Genomic DNA, 20,214 nt, shown 5'->3' on the forward strand with positions numbered 1-20,214 from the left:
TCCAACAACCCAGTACATCAAATGTCTGGCTGAAAAGATTAGTCAGCAATGACACAGTGATGCTGTCATTGCTGACTAATCTTTTCTTCCTGTCTTAAACCCACCTGTTGTTCCTCAGTTATTTTTAACCATTTAATCACTTCATCTTATTTTAATGGTGACAATGTCCAGCTTGCAGTGACTGTGAGGAATTGTGATGTTATATTTCTGTTGTAACTCAGAGACACATGTAAGAAAACATCAGCAATTTTAACAACACGTGAGTGACAGCTGGTTTGGTGACTAGAAGACTTCTATCTTGTATGTAATTTTACATTGAGCATCAATGGCAGGTGTGTGCTTATATTGGCTGTGTGGTGCAAGCAGGGTTGCAAAGGAACACCAGCAAGAGCTAAATATCTGAATAGTTTTGGTGTGGTGGGTGAATTAGTGTGGGTTGCTGACATGTTTGCAAACTTCATCTCTAAGTTGGAGGAGAGGGGGCAAGCGAGAGCGAGGCAAAGATCTATGCATGGTGCAAAAATACAAAATTAAAGATTTTATGTTAACATGAGAAATATAAAAAAAAATTGGGTTCATAATGGAACTGTGGTCGGGCCGATTAGACTATGGCGTGCTGCCAAAGTCTAGGTAATTAATGTGTAACACTGATTACCATAATATTGTCATATTTATTTGTATTTTTTATCATTTGGCACGCAAAAGACATTTGCGTGATGCTGGACTCCTCTGAACTACAATCACATTGTAGTTGGTAATTACATTTTAAATTATAGATTAAATCACTGCATGTATTCATTTACTGAGTTACTGTGGGATCCATGGCTTGTTTGTGTTATTATAACAACATATTAATACTTGATCATATGTAATAGAATTTGATACTTGGTTTCATAAACCAAGTAAAACCCAATTCATATAACAGTCTGTCCTGCATTAGTTGTTGTTGGATAGTGGTGAGTTACACAAATCATTATTGTAATCATGTACCATTTTGTATTAACATTAAAATCTTAGGACTGAAGAATATAAAGCATTTACCCAAAATAAAAGCACTAAGATGTTCACACTGCTGCAGTAAACAGTTTAATCCTCATGACGGCAGTCAGAGTTTTAGCAGATTATTCTAAACAAGTTATGACATTTACACACATTGCATTTACACACATTACACAAATACTGATTGAATCAAACCGCTGCTCTTAACAATCAGTTTAGGTCCTAATAACCTCTCGTCTCTCTGTGAGGGATCCTGAACGACACCTCAGGCAGGAGACAGTCCCCGTCAGTACATCCATTCTCAGTCAGAGGGCAGCTGGTGCTTCCAGGTCTGTCTATCAGTAATGTTGTAGACGAAACGCCAGTGTTTCTGCACTGAGCCGTGTGATTGCCATGTGTCGGTGAGCATGGCCAAGTCTCACTCGGGACATCTGCAGATTAGTGTTTGTTGCCTGAGTGACCATGCTTCTTGGCTGTCCAATCCTCTCCTCTCCTCTCCTTTCCTTTGAGTCTTGAGATGCCGGCTGCAAATGTGATATTGTTAACTAGACATAAGCATTGAAGCAGTGCTGGTTAGAACCTGTTAAAGTAATTATTTGATTCTTTTCACACATCTGTGCATTTTGTCCATCGCCAGTTATTTAGTATTTAAATCCACATGAATCCTCCTGAAGCATTTTTTTCTCTAATCTCCATTAATTTCCACATGCAGGGAAAAAAACAATCTGTATTATTATCAATCTGCATGGCACACATATCAATACAATAGTTGTTCAGTAGCCTGTGTGACAGATATTAAAATCAGTGACATTTAATTGTTCTCATGGAGAAAACTGCAATTATAGCACACATAACACATTACGGACCTAATAGATGCACACAATTTCAATCCTACATTTACAGGAAGTGCTTTACTATCTGGTATCTTCTTTGCTAGTTTCTTCTTTGCTAATAAAGTGTTAAACCATAGAACATCGTCAAGACAAGAGTGACATTTATAACAGTCAATGTTTTGTTCACATATTTTAAATTTTTTATCACAAGTAAACAATTGAAGCTGAAATATTAGGCAGTCCTATCCATAATGGTCCAAGAGTGCATTCTCTCCTGTGCTGCAGTCTTTTGTCCCACAGCATGGTCACTTTCAATAAGTGGTTTCTAGCATTCACACATAAATGTGAACCCCCTGCATATAACAGTCTCTAAATATTGTCCCATAAGATACAAATTCTATCAACTTTTCACACATGCCTGCCAACGTTGGGCTGTGAAAAATAGGGATATTTTTTTCGCAAACTACCTACCCTCAGTGCCACCGCTCCTATAAAACCGTACACCACACATTAATAGAATAAATACAAGGATGTAAAATTAAAACTATTTTGGATTAGTCATGAATCCAGAGCTGTAAAATACATAAAAAAACATAAAAAAAATGTAGATAAGAGTGATCAAAAGTCAACACCTATCATCACAAAAATATCAAGTGCAAACATTTTGAGAGAGATATGTCTGTGTATGTGCGTAGAAGAAATATTCTGACCAGTTAATTAGCAGAACACTTTTACATGCTTGTTGTGACTCCTAATAGAAGTGTGTAAGCAACACTTACAGAATAATAACCAAGCTGGACAATTTCTGACTGAGTAACAAAGAACACAGATGTCTTTCTTTGGTATTCAAACAGAGGCAGCAGCAATTGCCACTGTCGAAGCGCGCTATATGTTTTATTTCCAGAATTTAACAAATTCAGTTCAAATACAAAGTCCAAACTCGCTCCACCCCACCACATGTCTTCGGACCTGCAAATTGGAGCAAAGTGACGAGGGACGGGCAGGGTTGTTTGCGCAGGCTCACCTCCACCTCTAGGATCTGTTGCCTGGTACCAAGACACACATCAGACAGAAACTCTGAATAAATCAATTTGGCTGAGAAGGTATAGGCCTGTATACCTTAGCATTGGGTTGTTTCGGTCTCTATTTGTAGTATTATTATCACAATCAAAATGACTTCCAAACAAGATTGTACGAGGACCCTTCACGCGCCTTCATAAAAGGCCGCTCCATCCCAAAAACTGGGCCGATTTTTGTCCCAGTACATTCCTGCTTCTACCCAATACAAACCTTATATTTAGATGAGTAGTTAAATATAGTTGAATATTTTTAAACTGTGCAGATGCTAGGCTAGCAGTAGCGGTGCACTGTTTGGAATTGATCAGTGCATGTGAATAAGAAGGATGCATTGTTGATGTTGCTCCCACTTCCAGTGAGCAACATTCTGCACAGCAGCCTCATGATGTTAGGCAGTTTGAAGCTGACCGGTTGTGTTGATGCAAGTTATGAGACAGTAGTTCGAATAAGACCATAATAGAGCCATCAGTCTCTGTGCTGAGACCATACCACATATGCAGCACACGTGTGTACGCACATGAACACAAGTGAGATTTTGATGAAATAACTCTCGCCTTTTTCTTAAACAAGATTCATCAAATTTACCTCTTGTGATATATTTTGTCTTAAAATGCATTTAATGTTCTCCAAGATTTGACAAGCATCTGTTTAGTCTGAAATGCAGTTGTTTTAAATTTTGACAAGTTGTTTCTTCAATACTTCCGTGTCTAGAGACTGTCGATAACTGCTGTCAATGCAAATGGAACCAGCCTGTTAGTGTTGTCTTCTATTTGTTTTTTATGTGGTTGATAAGTAGCCCATTTGGCATTATGCTGAAGAAAAGTGAAAATTACTTTGTCTTTCCTTTGATATAAATTGAGCATAGCACTTGGCTGTGTTGTTTTATGTTGCTGTGGCTTGGTTCAGAGGAGCTTTCACAGCTTGTAAAAATCTCTGCCACAGAGGGGCAAGGAATTGCTTCCCTGTACAACTTTGTCACAATAGAGTCGACAAAGAGCAGATTAAAATTTGTATATGGCATCACTGAATGCAGCCTTCCATCTGGCTACAAGATGAGACAGAATTTTTGTTGGTGTGATTGAGATTGTATAATTTCGCATTCTTTCATGTGATGTATGATGTATGCATATCCCTAGATGTCCTTTCCTTCATCACCCAGGCAAAGCTTGAACTATTCATTCTCTTTCCTTTTTCTCTCCCAGCATGAACATGAAGGTTGAGGCTAAGGTATGTTGAAGTAAGAGCAAGTCAAGGAAATGCTCACCTCTGTCTTGACTGTCTGTCCTGGTCATCTTTATACAGCGTTACTGAGTGAATGAAGCAGTTTACTATTTCTGTTACTGAACTCTGTAAATATGTGGACAATAATGGTTTGTGTGCACACTGTTATTGCTGAATGTGAAGTGATTGCAGTATAACTGAGGTTAAAAGGTGTAAACTTTCAGCTTTGACGTCAAAGTTTTATGCATTTTCTACTTTTAAATGCCTACTGTTTATTTCCCACTTTCTACTCAAAACATCAAATGGAGCCTGTAGCGTCCAGTATGGGATCAGATTTGTCCTTTTGTGTTGAAGTAATAACCAAAGAGTGCTGCAGGTGGGGCAGGAAGTAAAGAAGTCAAGTGATTACACTGCAGTACCACGGGCGAGAAAGGCCAAACTGCAAAGACTCCGAGGTGTGGAGATCAGTCTGAAATGGCCAGTCCTGCCCTTGTGGAGTTGATGGAGTGGTGTGCGAGGAAGGAGCAGCTTGGGGGCAAGACATAGAAAGAGACTGTGAGCAGTGCGGATGGTGATCAACACATGAACAGTAGAACCCCACAGGTAGAGCAGATTGGAAAGACGGTATTTGACAACATAAATATATAATGAGCAAAGCAGACTTAACTGTCAATCACAAGACATTGTCATATATCTGTATTACCTGTTTTAGAGGCAGCCATAAAACATCCTTTATTTGACACCCTGTTGTTTTTAATCACCTACCAATGTCAGCGTTTACTGCAAGTTGGACAAACAGCTGTACGATCCCAGTACATTGATAGAATTAACCAGATTATCCTGGTAATTAGACAGTGATTATCATTAGGTAATGGACATGATTAAAGAACAGGAGGGCAGCTCACTCACTCTCACTACTACAGCGTCGTCATGACTCAACAGTGAATGCCTTTGAAGCTTTAAATGTACCTACACAAGCAGATGACAGGGAAGCCTACTTGACCCAGGCCTCACCCTGATGTTGAATATGCAAAGCTCTCTGCCCAGTGTTGCTGCAAAGGGACGCATAATGAGCTTGGACATGTGATTAACTGTTATCAGCAACTAGCCATTAGAGCAGGGGTGGGAACCTCTGGCCTCTGGGCTGTAGACATGTAGCGAAACTGAATGAGTTACAAGGGAAAATGTGCTTGGATGAAGTTAAAACTCTCCGTGCCCAACATGCAGCTTTCACAAGACCACATTCTAAGAAAGACAATGTTATGCAGCCAAAGATATGTGGTGTGCAAGATAAAAGCTACGAAGCCGAAATGTAATTAAAAAGTAGAATATGGGAAGGAGCCTTTTTGCTGTTGGAGAGCTGCGAGAACCAGACCAAGTGAAATTGTTCCAAAGTGTCAGTTTTTCTTGAAGAACCAATTCTAGAGTGGATTGCAGATATGGTACAACTGAATGACAGTTTTTCTCTCTGGTCTGCAATAAAAACACAGACATAAAAATTCCACCCAACTTGCCCTTTTTGAGGAGGAATTACCATCTTTCCAAGCCATGCGTAGAAGTAACCTAGGCGGCGATATGTTTGAGGAATTTGTTTTAGCTAAAACTAGCTTTGAGTAGCAACATCATCACTACCATCTGACATCAGATGTTTCACCAAAGACTGGGAGTTACAGCCATAGCATTAGAAAAAAATTGGTTCATATATGTGGACATATATGGCCCCAAGGAAGGTGCTACAAATATTTAAATGGCTCTTGATAGGAAAAACTGTTACCTAACCCTAAACCTCTACGAGCACGCTCAAACTGATATCTAGTACATAATGATGTGTGGACAACCAGTATCCTGATTCATTTAATCTTCACTTGCCACCCCCATTGCTTTTCATGTTGCCCTTGCTTGAAGCTGGTGTACACTCACCAGAAAGCCCACACTCTTTTAAGCATATTGCAGTTTTCCTTGTAATTAGAGATTCAACACTACAGGATTGCTAGTGCTTTATTTTTTTTGGCGGTAATAGTCTTAGTCGCATACTATATCAAGTATTTAAACTGTATTTGAAGAGATAGCATTAAATATGAAAAAAAATAATTTCAATTTGAGTGTATCCATATTTCCATTGATGAATAGAAGAGGAGATCTCTTTTTGACACTATGAACATTATCTCAACAGTTCTTCAGGTGACTCAGATCTGGTTGATGTGAAAGTCTCAGTTGGTGGGGCATATCAAGTATCCCCAGTATTCAAAAAACAGCCATTGGGTTTTGTTTGGTAGCACAAATTTTAAAGGAGAGTAAGATTATGGGATTTAAATGTACATGCCCCCTGGCACGCAAAAAAGTATTTGCTTTTGCTTGTGTTAGGTGTTGAAAGGGATACTGTGACAGTGTGGCTGTGTATGTTAAATACATTTTTACCTAATGAATTTTTATGAAGTAAATATGTGTTTTTTTAATTTACTCAGCTAATGCACATAAATCCTGTGGGAAAATTGTACCCAACAAAAATAGCCCTGCTAGACTCACATTGACTGAGTGCTGTGATGTCAGTGTGCAGCTTGTATGCTTATAACAGTATGTTTTTGTGATTTTCACTTAATCTGTGTACTTTCAGGCATCAGCCTTACTTAATTACTGTATGTTTAACACTATGTTTAACACTATCATTATCTGGATGACATTTATATTTGTAGCCGTCATCTGAGATTTGGCCAAAAATCACAAATCCTCTGTAAAAGAAACCACTATGGCTCACTGCCACGGTGCTGATAAATTGTCTGCGAGGAAACAGTGTCATCATTGTTGTGGTCAGACAGGGAAGGTAGGGAGCTGCTGCAGTAAACACTGTGGACTGTCTCCACCACTTTCCTCCTCTCCCCCTCTTAGTTATGTGACCTGCATACTGATCTCTGTTTTTAACCAGGAGGACATCTTGTCCCAGTCCTAGCCTGGTAAGAAAAGTGACACTTTGATGATCTGGAAAGGACAGAGTCAAGAGCCCTCTGCTGTCATCCCCTTTTCCTTTTTTTTTTGCCCTTCTTGGCATCTAATGGTCCATCCTGACCCCCTCGGTTTTCTATCTCCCCTTTCTGTCTCTCCCTCTGGTGTCTGCATTGCAGTGTACTTTTCTTCCCTCCATCACGGAGGATATGTTTATATCATCATTGGACCTTTAAACCCCCCAGCTCTGCTCCACACACCCCACCACGGGGAAACATAGCAGCGCATACTTTTAGATGGGTGCACATTGGTTCTCTCTTTATGGTACAGTATCTGAGACACCAGGAGAGCATATGTTTTTTGACAGCAGTATTCAGCAGGAGGAAACTGTGCCCACTAATCAAAAAAACACTCAGCTTTTGGGGCTATGCCCAGCTGTCTACTTTACTCAATGTAGATGCAACATGATGTCTTTGAAATGTGAGGCTTGATCTCAACCAAATTCTATCTCAAGGTCGGTGGGGTTAATACTAGCTCACAACTGTTGCTGCATAACTAATGTGCTTAATTAGCTGAGAAATAGAGAGGCCTGGTTTACACTTGTGTGTTCAGAGATTGAGAGGAAGATGTTGTTTCAGTTATCCCTATGTGGGATTATATGGCATAGCTGGACCATGTCGAGAAATGCCAACGTGCCAAGGTGGCTGTCTATCTTGGATGAAATTTTAACTATCTTTTTATAGCTGCAAATCCACACACTTCATTTTCTTCCTTTGGATTAAGGTGTTGTTCCTATTCAGATAATTTTTTCTTCTTTTCATTTTGTGCCACAAATTTGGTCTGATCTCCTTCCTGGGACAGATTGGGAGATGTGTGTTCTGTGACCAGCTCTATCGTTCACTTAGGTTTCCTGGTAGATTCACGCTGAATACACGCAGAGATATATTTCCTGCAAGATTGCCTTTTAATTTTCTTCTTCTCCCCCTCTGGAGAGGTGAGCACTCCTCCTGTTTGACAATACCAAGCATTTCGAGGGATTAGAGAAACGACCACATGATACAACCCACCAGAATAGTAAACAGGCTTGTGTTGCCACACAGAAAGCTGTGAATATGAGATAGGAAAAGCAGTGTGGCCTGGGGAGTTTTTTTCTCTCCCTGGAACCCAAAAGTCTTTGCCACTAACTGCCCCACTGAGTGTGGCCAACTAAAAGGTGTGATTAATTAGAGTGGAACAATGACAGAGTGCTCTTAGGCTATTTAGTGAAGTGCCATTCAAAAGCAAACAGGCTAGCTTTATTGGGCTTTGATTCCCATTTTAGTGTCTATCAGTCAGGATTCTTTAAAGTTCGCCACAGATGAAAGGCTACCCCATGACAGGGTTTGGCATGAAACTGAGGTGCTGAGGGTAGAGGGTGAAGATGCAGCATACATTATTTTACACATGCATGAATCCAAAGAAAGTGAAACCCCACATAATAAAGCTGAACCGGTCAGTTTAAATTAAACAGACCCTCCCGTTCGATACGTCAGAAGTCTAGTGGTTATTCTCCACTGGGTTCAACAAGGAGAGTACTCAGTGCTGAAACCGAGGCTACATCCGCATTAATATGTTTTTTGTTTTAAAGCGAAATCACTGCTGCTACGTTTACGCCTGCCGTCCACACTACTCTGAAGTTTTCGAGCACCTGAAAAAGAGAGGTTTGGAAAACTTTGCTTGCCCCATTTTGGTTTGAAACGTCCGCGGCTGCGCTGCAGTATGAGTGGGCAAAAACAGTGATGTTCCGAAATGATGACGCAGTAACTTGGGATTTGTTTCCTGTTTGCTTCTTATCAGTCACTACTCGGCTACTAGCATTCAATACATAACGTTGTTAATATTTAAGATTGTAGTTTCTGCTCGCTCAGATATCTCTACCCTTACTTTTCACCACTGTTGTTTCTCGTTTATTAGCTACAACTAAGTAACCAACTGCAAAAAGATAATCTGCTTCCTGTTTACACCAGAATGCACATGCTCAGTGTATGTGAATGATCACGTGATATACGCTTTCAGATGTGTTAGATGGATGGGGATTAATACTGATACAGACCTAAAAAATGCTTGTGTGAATAATGTGACATCACACATGACGTATGATCCTTTGTGCTTTAGATTCAAATTAAAGAATTTCTTTAACAATAGAGTAGCACACAGGCCTAAACTATTTTACTGCACCTGACATGCATTTCCATTTATTCAATTTTCCTGAAGAAGGAAATTGGAGTCATGCTATTTTTTATAATTTAGCTATAAGCATGAGCAAACATCACGGCCATTTTACTTTTAAAGTCTGGCAGCTAGACAAATTGCACTTTCTGTGCTTTTGAGATTTAATACATTTCATTTACCCCCTAATTTATTGGTAGAGAACATGAAAACAGAGTTCACACCTTTCCCAAGGTAAGTGAGTGAGTGGAAGGGGCTTTTAAAATTCAGGTCATGTTTCTGTGCTTCTGTGCTCTTTTTATGTTATCACCTTTTCCCTTCCTCCTAAATCAATCATTAATAGCTTTTTTGAGTTTGCAGAGGGACTGTTGATTTGATATAATTTTCTCTGTGATTTAAATAATTTTAGTAGCGGTGTCATTTTAGCGAAACATTCAAGATTGAGAAGGTCTTTGGAAGAAGGAGATAAATTATTTCATTAAAGACATTAAAAAAATATATGTGGATTGGTTTGTGTCTGTATGTGTGTTAGTAGCATGGGAAGCCAAGTGTTATTTGTTTGACTGCTATACTTGTTGTTCAGTTTTTTTGTTTGTTTTTTCTCCCCCTGGATAAATTGGCTTTTACAGAGCAGGGTTCTTCCATCTTAGAAATAAAATGACAGATTGCTGATGTTGTGGCAGGGAGCAGAGATCAGGACATTTAATACAGCTGTACACTGCCAGGATCAAGATGAGATTAGATATATGGGGTGACCGTGATCCATGGTGGGTAACGGTCACTCTGCCGTGATGCTGACTGAAAGATCCGATGAGGACATGCATTGCCCTCTGTCAACTGTTCTGGGCCTCACCCACATTATTTCCTTAACTGGAGAATCCAGTTAATATATTTTTGCATCAGCAATGAAAGTATTAGAAGCTAGAGTGTGGCTGCATTTTTGTGGGATGATGCTGATAGTGATTTTTTGATTCAGATATATTGGCAGATGTTTGGATATATGCATGTATGTATGTATGTATGTGTATAAAAAATGGAATTGAGGCTTTCTATTTTAGTTTAACCTTTAAACTTTATTATTAATTACTATAAATAAAAAGAAAAGACGAATACAACTGCAGCGGTGCATACTGTAAATGACTTCTTCTCCCGGCTAATAATCCTTATATATCATACTTCTGTGGGCATGTAAAGGGAAAAAACACAGCGGTGCTGTCCTGCTGTTGCTGCATCTTAAGTGCTTTCACTTCAAATGACTATGCATAGCTGTTATACTGCTGTGATAAGCTATTTCCAATTTGCAGATCTTGGGTCTCAAAAATATTCCCAGTCTTCAGATTATCCTGTGCAGTTTTTGAAGCTTCATCTTATTTTCAGGGGAATTCATGCTTTGACTGGGTGCAGCCATCTTTGCACTGCGCCATTGTCGCAATCGATAACATTGGTTCAGTGAATGCATCACCCAGCCCAAAACAACTGTTGTTTCTCTTCTTTATGTTTCTCGAGAACTGCTCATCCAAAAAACATCGACATTGCACTTGCATGGGTTGAAAGTTCAGCGGATGAGCGGTTCGGTTTGAAAAAAAATCAAAGGTAGGACAGACAGACAAGCACACAAACAGTTTATTTATAGTTGCATGAAATGAAATGCATGATTTTGACCTGAATTATAACAACACAGGAACATTCCTTAAAAGGAATCAGCAAGTTGAACAAATATGTATACAAATGAAAATGGAGTTGCTTCTCTCCAAAGTGCTTGCTCATGGTGGGAACTGTTAGGTACCTCTCTAATATTGTAAGGTCATGACCTCACTCAGAGCCTTGAGATAGTGTATGTCTTGAGTTTGAGCTATTCAAATAAAATATAATTGGATTGTCTCTCTCAGTCAGTACACCTGTATGTCTCTCTTATCTCTGCTCATGTCCCTTTTTCAATTGCACTCTTCCACTCTTTGGTGCACTCTCCTGTATCAGTGTCTTTCTACCCACTGTAGCATTGTCACCTCCTTCCCTCAGTCTGTCTCTTTGTCATGCCTTTCAGTCTGAATGCTGTTGGAGGATAAGCCTGCTGCGCTTTGGAGTTCCAAGTCTCAGCAGCAGTGAGCTCTGTATAACTGCCGTTGATCTGCCATGTCTGCCCTCAGCTGCACTTCTAATGATAACTTCAATCCACTCCGTAAACATACCATCGTGTTACTCTCTGCCAGCCTAATTTCCTCTTCGCTCACCAAAACACACACAATGTAGCTGCATTCCCCCTGCCCAGGCTGATCGCCATTAGTCAGTAGTTGCAGTCACCATTTAATGGAGCAAAGATTGGATGTTACCTCCAGAAAATAAATGACCATGTGACTGATGGTCTTTGTGTCTAAACGTGTTTAGTGTCTATTGGTGAATTTCTCCAAGAAAACTCCCTCTTCTGTAGACAAAGATGGCTGCCAGCATCTAAAGCAATTCAAATTAGCTTTAGTCATTTTGAAGAAATTACAAAAAATGTGACAAAACAAGTTGAAGCGTTTTTTTTCTACTAGCCATTTTCTCAAACTCACCTAGATTCTGTGAAAGTGAAATCAGACACATTTAAAAATGTGTGCAGTGCTTTCACACTAGTAGGGGAATCTGCACCAACTGCTGTACTCAGGAGCCCATGTTGTGAACCAGTTAACCCAGACTCAACCTGTTGTTTGGACGAAATGTAGTTAGTGTAAAATATGGTCCAATACGACCCCGACTTTCTTTTTGAAGCTGGTACAGTCAAGTGCTCGTGAGGTTGTTGACGGAGTGAGAGCTCAACATTTCAAGACTTTTAATCTGGTCTTCTATTTTGTTTACAGGAGAGCAGTGCACTCACTGAAGTGATCATAAGTTTTCACAGCCTTGATATTTTCCATGCCCTGGCACAGACTACCACACATTATGTCATGAGATAATGATTGTATACACACTGAATACAGTAATTATTATAAATAGTGAAAGAGCCTTACTCTGCAGATTAAGGTTATGTCTTATGTTAAATCAAGACACCAAGACAAGACACCGACTACTGTGCTGTAACTGCTGTTGTTATTGTGAAATAGACAGTAGTTTGCATTAGCTTAAAGGTAGTATATGTGCGAAACATGCCAAATATTTATATGGTGTCTTATGGTGTCACTAGCTTGTATTATGCTAGCTATTTCTTTAGCATGATAACAATATTCATAAAAAGTATTTCAATCTAATTTGGTCAATCTAATGTATGTCATGTATTTCATTAATACCAAGGTTTTTCTGAATGTTACAGAAAACCTTTTTATTATTGATTTGTTATTGATTTAGGTTCCATGGGATACACAATATATTAAAACAAGACAATAATGTTGCACATTCCAACAACAAGCTTAAACGAATAACGTTGAAAGTTGTGCTTTTATCTTTGATTCTATTCATGTCCAGAATTTCCCTCAAAATTGAAGCAATTAATTGAATTCTCAGTGTGTCAATTTTCTGTCCTCAGATGATAGACAGACAGAAGCCGGGAAAACAAAGTTCTCACTAGACGGTCAAAAGATGTTTTTACAGACAGATGATGAATTGGGATATTTTTTATGAAATTAAACGAAGTGTAGAAACAGAGCATGGCTCAATTAAACATTTTTCAAAAATCCCCATTGATGGAGTCCCAGACTGGATCGTTATGGAACACCTTTCATCTTCAGTCTCCTGGGGGCTTGTTGGCAACATCTGTACTCTGCAGGCATGCGTGTAAGTGACGCATAAACACTGTAATCTTTAAATGTTCAGCAGTCTTTCCCCAAACAATACACCAGCTCTCCTTACAGTCTGGTCACATGCGAGGCGTGAGTCTTTAATTCAGGTCACATTCTCTCCAGGACTACCTGGTTTTACTGGTAGGTTTACACTAATCTCTATTCAAATGCAGTCAAACAATCAACACCCCTGTTTAGGTTGAGTAGAAATTAATTCAAATTGAGGTATTATGGCATTAAACGTGGTACCTGTTGTCCTGAATACCGCTGTTTGTTGTTTATGATTCCTTGCACAAACTGTAATTTCCTCTTTTCAAGCCACGTGTGCCTCATTTTATCAATTAATTTATAAATGTGTTGTCTAAGCTAGGAGGAAACAAGTGTTCGCAATTTGCTACACTGCTCAACCACTATCAGATATATGGATGTCAAATTCAAACTCGCTGCTGATCCACATGGCTCTGCATGGTAGAAGATCAGAAATTCAGATGTACCAGGTGGCTGCTGTCTGGTAGCTGTTAGACTGAGCCAACTTTCTAGGGAAGGAGAGTAGATTACCCAGGTGTTGCAGAAAGCAGTGGTCATTACGCAGTGGGCTTTATACTCTCGGTGTCCTCTCACCTGACTAGGTAGAGCTACTTAATCATGTACCATACCGTCAGTTAGGATGTGCACATCTGCTGTACAGTCTAAAATGAGAGAGGTTTGATTCGAATGTCGTGATGATGCTATAGTTCAGGTGACCTAGCAACAGATACTGGCTGTGTTTTGTATTGATGTGGCACCTGTGCAAGACACTTCTGTTTAAGTAATCCAGGAAGCCACAAGGCCTGTTATAAATGTTTGGCCTTAGTTTAATGGATGCAATTTTGACATATTTGTGTTTTGATGGTGCAAAAAAAATATATACAAATAAATAAATACAAATTAAAGGCAAATTTGCATAACTATAATTAAGTAGAGTACTGCCAAAGAACTCTTTCTCTCACACTCTCTTTTCCTGTTGGTACGTTAACGTAGGACTGAGGACATTATAATTCACGCTCCTGCCCATCATGACAGCACGCCTAGTTCATGTGTTTCCATTAAGTGCCTTGACCTCAGAACAGTTGTCAAACATATTTGGTTTTATTGGAGTCAAACATGAGATGTACTTGTCATTGGAGCATATTGGAGACGAATCACTGATGGGAGTTTTTTTTCTCATTGAAGCAATTATTCAATGACAAACCATGGAGGCGGAAGACGTTATGCACACGGTGCGTTAATGCATGTTTTTGTAATCATAATCATCCACACTAGTCACACATCTCTCTAACTGGAAACATTTTGTAATCAGTACTTCTTGTCTGAGATCATTTATGCACAATCAACCCTTTTGGGGCAAACAAGTGTGAAATGTACAGCTTTTCCAGAACTTTAAAACGTATGGTACTCTGAAAGCACATCAAGTTTTGTCCATGATTATACATTAAAGAAAAGGAAACAAACTTCCCAACTTTGCTCAGTGTTAATGATTCTTTCTCACTCTGTTTTACCTTTTTCTGTTTGTCTGTAGTCACCAGACAATTATTGCCTTTTTTTTTAACAAGAAACAGAACAATTATTTTCTAACATAGTCAGTATGCAGCCATGTGCTTGAGCAGAGTGGCTACATAGGGGTTTTGAAGTGCGGTCATTAGCATGGTTCAGCATTGATGTGACGCCCATTCATCAAACTAAATGGAACCACAGAAGCAATAAGCTCATTGTTACATATCTGAACCCCCACCCCCCTCCAATGGTCCACACCCCTCTCTCTTAAATGGCTTGACCTTTATTTTGGTGACATTTTCAAGGTAAAGAAAGATTGGCTCTGGCCAGGCTTCCAGCGAAACTCTTCAGGAGTGAGGCCTTGAGAGGCAGTGCCATTTAGTCCCAATGCATGCTAATGTTTGCATATCCTCATACATCATACATACACGTCATTTAGTATTTACACACTGAAGAAAGACTGGAGCTAAATGCTAATGATTGTCAGGTTAGCACTTGGCTATGGTTGGCCAACACTCCATTGGTGCACTGGCCTAAGATAACTACATATGCTTAGACAATAAGTGCAGTTTTCCAATCGGTGGATTTGTTTTGTTGGCCTCATGCATGAGCAAATACTTTTGCCTAAATTGATTTCCAAATAGTTTAGTTTAGAGTTAGTAACTCTATCGGTTACAGTTGTCAAAGTCACTTCTACATACACTGTATGGTTATCACCACCAATGAGATATTTTCATTATCATGTTATTAGCCCCCTAACATAATTGTACTGTATGTACTGATAGTGTTCTAACCTCCAAGTTTCATTACTATATAGGACTACTACTGCTACTTCCAGATAATTGCCTTTTAACTTGAGTGTTTTAACAAAAAAATAATTATTATTTTTCCTGTACTTCATTACAGGTAATTTAAAGTTATTCATTATATTTTTAATGGCATATTTAAAAAATGGTGATTCTACTGAAAATGACAAATTGCAAATGTTATCGTCTATCTACTTTTTAAATAGCTTGTGTTATCATTCCACATTTATTTGCACTGGCTCTGTAGTGAGTAGGGCTGCTGTTATATTATGTTTTGTGTTCAATTCCCTCTGGTGCTGCTAAGTACTTGGATGCACAATAGTTGATTCATTGTTTCCTCCTCTTTACTTATACATACTGTGTTTTTGCATCGTACATTATCCCATTAATTGCATTTGGTTTTAAAAGTCAGCTGCAGTTGAGCTTTATTGTCCTTGTGATGATATCTACTTTTTGTTATCTTGGTTTGGTTGGCTGCACTCACACAGTCTTATTTTTTAACTCTGACCATCATATGATTGAGCTTCAGGCTAAAAGATGAATGCACCAAACAGATACAGAGTAGTTTGTGTTCCAAACCCTTCATGAACATTCACTGCAAGCATTGTGGTGTGAGTGCAAAGCAGTCTTAATGGGCAAATATTGGATGAGTGAATTTGGGCTTTTATCAAGCCATTTTATTCTCTTATTGTGGTGACTAGCCAGTTATGTGGGATTGTAGTGATTTGTATGCCCAAAAATTGGATAGTGAAATTGGGGAAGGAGCATGTTTTTACATTTTATACTATTCCTTCAAAACTTAGGGGTTGGACATGTCTCCTCTTTATATCTGCTATTTTTAACATCTAACCCACTAGGTACATTTATCTTTGAACCTGCAATGTTTTTCATTCTATTCATTTAGAAATATCAGGGAGGTCATCCCTCCTCCCCACACCTGCCCCCAAGTGAGTCATTGCGATGCTTGCACTCCCCCAGCAGTCTTTGTAAATAGGACATCAGGTCTATTTATTTTCACCCAATTTACTGGCCACTGTAGTCTTCCCTTGGAAGCTGTCTCAAGTCCAGTCTTTGCTGCCTGTCACCATGGCGACGGTGAGCCTTCAGCCCTGGCCTAATCAGAAACAGTTGAAAGTGGAGGGATTCTTGAGGGCTCAGATGCAACACTCTTAATGCCCTGCCTCATACAATAGCAATGACTCGCAAATGAAATCTTTCTAATAGAAAAAAAAACCATACTTGATTTAGGTATAAAACCTTTGCGCTAAAAGAGAGGAACCACAGGGGTGAAGAATGTGTCTAAGCACACACCGTAATTGCTTTCCCATAAACAATTGTAGTTTTTGCTGCACAGAAAAAAATTAATGCGTGCTCTGTGGAAAGCTATTACCAGCACACCAAAGAATCCCTATAATTGCTTAGCTTCTTTCAATTTCTCACACACAACAAGCTATGCTGGGTTAACATCACAGGAACTCATTCTTTGCATGTCAGCTATGTCAAAGGGACTAACCTCATATAAGCTTGTCAGCAGCAGCTCAGTGAGTCTCCAATGTGTACAGACATTATTGCCGATCTAGTTTTACCTCTGGTTTGTGAATGGTGAGGTCTTCTCTCTAAGCTTCTAAGTGCTGTTACAGTGAAAGGAACCAGCCGCCACTTACTACTCTTGTGTAACCATCCCGACAGGTCCTCTAGCTTGAGCTGCGCAGGAACCAGAACAGAGTCTAATCAAAGTGGCATTACTCTCTTGCCTCACATTGACGTGTTGTTTCTATAACCTTCCTCTCTGGTTTGCAAATCGACCCACACTGCCACTGAGCATTTTAATAATCCGGAGCAGATATTCTTAATTGAATTTATATGATTAGCCATAGCTGCAGGAGCAGCTTTCCTCATTCCATGGTCCCCTCTCCTGGGTACAGGGAAATGGGTTTGATTTACCCCTGTCTGCAAAACCTTGATTTGAACCAGCACATTGGGACTTGCATCATGTAGTATGATTTGTTACCTGAATAAAATTGAGTTTCCTTTTCTCCATTGATCAAATTCTCATTGATAAACATACTTAAACACACATTCTATTGAAGAAAGTAAAAACACAATAACTGCAATCATCTAAGTGAGATCTTTAGGCCAACAATAAATGTGGTATATTGAGATCTTGCTGAAATCGCCTTTGTTCCTCTGAATATCTTGTCTCATTTACATCTGAATTTATGACATGTATTTTTTCCAGAGCAGTAGTTTTGTTGTGCAGATTACTGATAGTGCTATCATTTAAGAGACTCAGTGGGAAAACATTTAGGAGCGGTACACTGAGCTGCTGCTGGGTTTAACTGTGGTAAACAAACCAAGGCTAGCAGTGCTTTATCATCGGAAACTATTCGGAGTAGAAGTCAGAGATAGGCCTGAAATAAATGAGTGCACAGTCACATTCTCTCACTGTCAGAGTTCTGTGCTGTTATGGTATAGATAAGTCTTGGAGAGCCAGCATGGAGCCAGAAAGAAAATAAAACATTTAATTATTTTTGTAGAGCTTTCGAGGGAGCAAATATTTACAGAAAAATGTTTTTGTTTTCTTTTGGTCATTTAGCAGTGCCTAATATTGCAGAAGAAGAATTATTGTGTTAAATTATACCATAAGACACCCGCATACTTTGCCATGGTGCACATTAGACAGGTGTAGCAGGAGGTTTAGTGTAACACCTTTCAATTGCCTTCATTTGTGTTTGGCTAAGGGTCCACTGAAAATTTCCTGTCAAGAGAAATTTCTAAAAAATGTGCTTTGGCTGTGTTATAGACCTAAATTACAAAGAAATTACATCTTTAGACATGTTGCAAATTTAATAAATGTAAAAAGCACTTCCTTACTCGCTCAGTAATTGCACCTTCAAGTCCTCTCTGCTTTTAGCATCTAGTGCATCTATTTCTGTGATGTTTGTGTCACTCTTATGTGGAGATGCTCTCAGCTCCTTTCATTCTTTCACAGATTTCCAAACAGAGTCCAGTGATCCAGACCGTGGCCGGTGACAGGCTAACTTGACATTCAGACCACTGTACTATTGGTTGCGCTGTAATCACAATCATCTTTGTTGCAACAGCATTACCAAGGTGATTCACCATGGCAGCAAACAGCAAACTGCATTATAGAATATTTTGATCTTGTGCTGTCAGGTAAACTGTCACTAGATAAACTCCAGGCAGGCTGGAATGGAGTCTGTATCGCTTTTCTACCGAGAGGGGCTAATTAATGGAGTGTTGCAGAGATGTTGTCTTTCTGGCAGGTCTTCCATCTCTGCAGAGGAACTCTGAAACTCACTTAAAGTGGCCATTTGGCCTTAATGAACTAGAACTAGCAGTTATAGTCGATCTAAACTATTTCTATATCCTTCCAAAGATTAGGTTTTGCCTTCCCACAGTTATCCCAAAGTTCTGCTGACAGGTGTTTGGACCTCATAGTTTCCAACCTGCTCTGTCAACTTTGGGAACTTCAGCTTATTTGTGCTTTCAAGTAATTCAATCTCAGAATTCCAATTAAACAAAAAAATCTGTTTGGGATTTTTTTCATAATAACAATGTAAACATGGCAAATAAACTGGTATATCATTTTGAATTATGCTTCAATCCATATATTATCGCACTGTGCTTTAGCAAACTTGGGGCAATAAAACACTTCATATGTTGTACTGACAAATACCATGACATACTGTAGAGCAAACCACAAGACGGCAAGTAATGTGTCTAACGTTAGCCGGGTTGTGGGTCAGCAAACTCTAGCTACAGCTGCTACTGTGAAGCTGACATGGATGAGAGGGTTTCCCACAGCCAACACACCAGCTCCAATGATACTCAACAACTCTCCTGCTACAGCAGCTAATGTTGAGCAAACTTCTCATCCATCTTCACATCTTTCAACTGTCAGACATCGCTCCACCATATTGGCCATACTGACCATCAGGGCTACCAGAACTAATCTTGGTAGTCCTTAGAGTTTTTACTGGTCTCCCCAGTCTCTTTAACCGTCCTATCTTGGTGCTTGTCATTCAGGGAATGTATGAGAGTGTGCTTCTAATTACAACAAAGTTCCGACGCGACCCAAGCACAGTTTGTTTTCCTTAAATGTCTGTTTCCCATTTACAGACAGTGCTGTGCACATATACAGAGCTGACAGGTAACGCTGTGAGAAGATATGTTTCATAAAAACTGAATTCAATTTCAATTGCTGACTTTACCTTTACTGGAACATGTTGACTTTAGAACGATGCAACAATTCTAACATTGTTATAAATAAATAGACTGCATAAGATTGCTCCTGTATACAAGAATGTGGTAATTTAGTTCTTAACATTGTTTATAGGGTTTACATCACCGAAATTAAGTGGTATTTAAATTCTGCATAGATTTACACATTTTTTGTAGAGGGCTCAGAGAAGCTCTTGAGGTGTTAAGTGTGTAATCAGTGATTTCATGTCTTTATTTACCTCTTGTAGCACAATGGGTGAAAATTATTCAAAGGATCTGAATCTGCCACTACACCACTTCTCAGAATTGCATCGTGCCCGTGAATAGTGTGATTAATGGCAAGAGCCCAGAACAGTGATGAGGTTTAGTCTTTAGTCCCTTCTTGCATGAAGTATTGGGTGATATGCATCATGATGACTGCAACAGGAGAGCTTTTTGTCTGAGGGTAATCGCTTACTTTTTGACAAACAACCCATGACCCACGACAAGTAATAACCATATCAATATTTGGCTGTTATAAAACTAATAATACACTGTAAATAAAGACACTTTTTTTCACTGCTTAACCATGAACTCACCAGAAATATCATGTCTAGAGCA

The 20,214-nt window shown here is 39.2% G+C and overlaps 1 protein-coding gene across 3 annotated transcripts in view; it reads left to right on the forward strand.

Moving 5' to 3' along the window:
• Window positions 1-20,214, forward strand: part of nbeab (neurobeachin b) — a 167,459-nt gene that overhangs the window by 11,522 nt on the left and 135,723 nt on the right. The window lies entirely within an intron of this gene.

The sequence above is a fragment of the Scophthalmus maximus genome, chromosome 11, assembly GCF_022379125.1.
Source record: "Scophthalmus maximus strain ysfricsl-2021 chromosome 11, ASM2237912v1, whole genome shotgun sequence".
NCBI classification, from domain to species: domain Eukaryota; kingdom Metazoa; phylum Chordata; class Actinopteri; order Pleuronectiformes; family Scophthalmidae; genus Scophthalmus; species Scophthalmus maximus.